Consider the following 4,732-nt stretch of genomic DNA (forward strand, 5'->3'; position numbering starts at 1 on the left):
TTGGGAAAGAGATTATGAGCTTCTTGAAGATAAGGCTGCGGTTGATGTAAGCTGGGCTTTTCTGAACTCCCGTCGTGATGCCTTAGTTGAAGCCAACCAAAAACTTTAATCTGGAGTCAGAGTTAGCTAAGGTGATGGAAACTATTGAAAAAGCTCAACAACCATTGGACTTCCCTTCTCCCGCGATTGAAGTTTCCGAAGCTGAAGCTACCGGAGTTGATGTTCCCATGACCGCTGGAATTGCCTCGGGTGATGCACCCTCTTCAAGCTCAATCGTGCCCCTTACTGCAAGTCAAGTTGAAACTTCATCTATTGATACTCCAATGGTTGGAAATAAACCCACTTCCATTGGTGATGCTATTCCAGTTGAGCACGCTGATGATCCTCCTTCAATATAAGACTTGTACCGGGCGTCGGAACCAAAATACGAGCCCGATACCATAGTCTTCTGATCAAATTTCCTTTTCATTTTTCTTAATTAATTTCAGAAAGCAATTTCACACAAAAATTCATTTCTCGGGCTTGGGACCTCGGAATTCGATTCCGGGCATACGCCCAAGTCTCATATTTTTCTACGGACCCTCCGGGACCATCAAATCAAGGGTCCGGGTCCGTTTACCCAAAATGTTGACCAAAGTCAACTTTAACCATATTAATATCAAAATTCATCAATTTTTACACAGAATTCATATTTAAGCTTTCTGGCAACGTGCCCGGACTGCGCACACAAATCGAGGCGACTAAAAATGAGGTTTTCAAGACCTCGGAAGCATAGAATGAATAAGAAAACAAGTGATGACCCTTTGGGTCGTCACATTCTCCACCTCTAAAACAACCGTTCGTCCTCGAATGGACAAAAGAAAGAAGTACCTGAGTCGCGAAATGGGTGGGGATAACGGCTCCGCATATATCAGACTCGGACTCCCAGGTCGATGCCTCAGGAGGCTGACCTCTCCACTGAACAGTGCTACCGGCTCCTCCTTATAAGACAGATCCTTGTCCAACTGGACAGTGCTGAAATCTAACACGTGGGCTGGATCACCGTGATACCTCCGAAGCATGGACACATGAAACACTGGATGCAAGGTTGACAAGCTAGGTGGCAAGGCAAGTCTATAAGCCACCTCTCCCACATGATCGAGAATCTCAAATGGACCAATGAACCTAGGGCTAAGCTTGCCCTTCTTCTCAAATCTCATCACGCTCTTCATAGGCGATACTCGGAGCAAGACCCGCTCACCAACCATGAAATCTACATCCCGGACCTTACGATCTGCATAACTCTTTTGTCGCGACTGAGCCGAACGAAGCCTGTCCTGAATGATCTTGACCTTATCCAAGGCCTCCTGAACTAAATCTGTACCCAATAATCGAGCCTCTCCCGGCTCAAACCATCCAACTGGGGACCGACATCGCCTACCATACAACGCCTCATATGGGGCCATCTGAATGCTGGACTAGTAGCTGTTGTTGTAGGCGAACTCTACTAAAGGCAAAAACTGATCCCACGAACCTCCAAAGTCGATAACACAAGCCCGGAGCATATCCTCCAAAATCTGAATAGTCCGCTCGGACTGACCGTCCGTCTGAGGATGGAACGCTGTGCTCAACTCAACCCGTGTGCCCAACTCTCGCTGAACTGCACCCCAGAAACGCGAGGTAAACTGCGTACCCCGGTCCGAAATGATAGATACTGGCACACCATGGAGACGAACAATCTCCCGGATATAAATCTCAGCTAACCTCTCGGATGAATAGGAGACTGCCACAGGAATGAAATGTGCTGACTTGGTCAGCCTATCAACAATAACCCATATCACATCGAACTTCTTCCGAGTCAACGGAAGTCCGGTAACGAAATCCATGGTAATCCTCTCCCACTTCCACTCGGGAAGCTTAATCCTCTGAAATAAACCACCAGGCCTCTAATGCTCATACTTAACCTGCTGACAGTTCAAACATCGAGCCACATATGTAACAATATCTTTCTTCATCCTGCGCCACCAATAATGCTGCCGCAAGTCCTGATACATCTTCGCGGCGCCCGGGTGAATAGAATACCGAGAACTATGGGCCTCCATTAAGATCAACTCTCGAATCCCATCGACATTGGGCACACAAGCTCGCCCCTGCAATCTCAAAACACCATCGCTATCTAAGGTCACCTTCGTGGCACCTCCACGCTGCACCGTGTCTCTCAGGACACACAAATGGGGATCATCAAACTGCCGATCACGGATACGCTCCAATAATGAGGAACAAGCGACCGTGCAAGCTAACACTCTGCTAGGATCAGAAATATCCAATCTCACAAATCGATTGGCCAAGGCCTGAATATCCAAAGCAAGCGGTCTCTGGCTGACCGGAATATAAGCTAGACTACCCATGCTGGCGGACTTCCTACTCAATGCATCGGCCACCACATTGGCTCTCCCCGGGTGATACAAAATAGTAACATCATAATCTTTCAATGACTCCAACCACCTCCTCTGCCTCAAGTTCAACTCCTTCTGCTTGAACAAGTACTGAAGACTCTTGTGATCAGTGTACACCTCACACGTTACACCATACAGGTAATGCCTCCAAATCTTCAAAGCATGAACATTGGCTGCCAACTCTAGATCATGAACTGGATAATTCTTCTCGTGGATCTTCAACTGCCTCGAAGCATAGGCAATGACTCTGCCATCCTGCATCAATACTGCACCAAGCCCAATACGGGAAGCATCACAATAAACTGTATAAGGCCCTGAACCTGTGGGCAAAACCAATATTAGTGCCGTAGTCAGAGCTGTCTTGAGCTTCTAAAAGCTCGCCTCACACTCATCTGACCATCTGAACCGGGCACCCTTCTGGGTCAGTCTGGTCATCGGGGCTATAATAGATGAAAACCCCTCCACGAATCGACGATAGTAGCCTGCTAACCCTAAGAAACTCCGAATCTCTGTAGCTGATGTTGGTCGAGGCCAGTTCTTGACTGCCTCTACCTTCTTCGGGTCCACCTGAATACCCTCTGCTGATACAACGTGACCCAGAAATGCTACTGAACTCAGCCAGAACTCACACTTGGAGAACTTGGCATATAATTGACTATCCCTCAGAGTCTGAAGAACCACCCTAAGGTGCTGCTCATGCTCCTCCTGGCTGCGGGAGTACACCAAAATATCATCAATAAAGACTATCACGAACATGTCCAAATATGGCCTGAACACTCGGTTCATCAACTCCATGAATGTTGCTGGGGCATTGGTCAACCCAAACGACATGACCAGGAACTCATAATGCTCGTACCGAGTGCAGAATGTTGTCTTAGGGACATCGGACGCCCTAATCCTCAGCTGATGGTAGCCAGATCTCAAGTCTATCTTTGCAAACACCTTTGCACCCTGAAGCTGGTCGAACAAATCGTCAATCCTCAGCAGTGGATGCTTGTTCTTAATCGTCACTTTGTTCAATTGCCGGTAATCAATGCACATCCTCATCGAACCATCCTTTTTCTTCACAAATAACACCGGCGCACCCCAAGGAGAAACACTGGGTCTAATGAAACCCTTCTCCAGCAAATCCTGCAACTGATCCTTTAACTCTTTCAACTCTGGCGGGGCCATGCGATACGGCGGGATAGAAATGGGCTGAGTGCCCGGAGCCAGATCAATATAAAAATCAATATCCCTGTCGGGCGGCATACCCGGTAGGTCTGAAGGGAAACCTCGGGGAACTCCCGAACAATAGGAACATAATCAATAGAAGGGACCTCTGCGCTGGAATCGCGAACATACGCCAGATAAGCTAAACACCCCTTCTCGACCATGCGTCGAGCCTTCACATATGAAATAACTCTGCGGGTGGTATGCCCTCCTTTCCACTCCAAACGGGGCAAATCTGGCAACGCCAAGGTCACGGTCTTTGCGTGACAATCTAAGATGGCATGATACGGGGATAACCAATCCATCCCTAATATGACGTCGAAATCCACCATGTCTAAGAGCAATAAATCAACACGGGTCTCAAGACCCTCAAACTCTACCACACAGGAATGATGAACTCGGTCGACCACTATAAAATCACCCACCGGTGTAGATACATAAACAGGAATACCCAAAGCATCACTAGGTATAACCAGGTAGGGTGCAAAATAGGACGACACATACGAATACGTAGACCCAGGGTCAAATAGCACTGAAGCATCCCTATCACAGACCAGAATAGTACCTGTAATGACTGCATCTGAAGACTCAGCCTCTAGCCTGGCTGGAAGAGCATAACACCGGGGCTGGGCCCCACCTCCCTGAATCATATCTCTGGGACGATCGGCTGCTGGCTGGCCTCTACCTCTGGCGGTCCGAGCTCCACCTCTATGATCTCTACCTCCACCTCTATGGCCTCTACCCCCGCCTCTAGCTGGCTGGTCAGGCTGTGGATCACCTGATGCCTGTATCATAGGACGAGGACCCTGCTGCTGAGAGTTGTCAGAAGCTCGAGGGCAATACCTGGCAATGTGCCTCGTGTCGCCACACGTGAAACAAGCCCTCGGCTGCTGAGAATAACGGAGTGGTGGTGCGCTGATAGGTGCTGATGGGGAACTCTGAAGCTGCTGGTCAGAATAATGCGGCTGAGAACCACGACCCTCTGAAGTACCATGTGAGACCTGTAGGGCTGACTGAAAGGGCCTCGGAGGATGGCCTCTACCATAAGAATCCCTACCTCCAGACGAGGTACCACTGAATCTACC

The sequence above is a fragment of the Nicotiana attenuata genome, unplaced genomic scaffold (assembly GCF_001879085.1).
Source record: "Nicotiana attenuata strain UT unplaced genomic scaffold, NIATTr2, whole genome shotgun sequence".
Lineage (NCBI taxonomy): Eukaryota > Viridiplantae > Streptophyta > Magnoliopsida > Solanales > Solanaceae > Nicotiana > Nicotiana attenuata.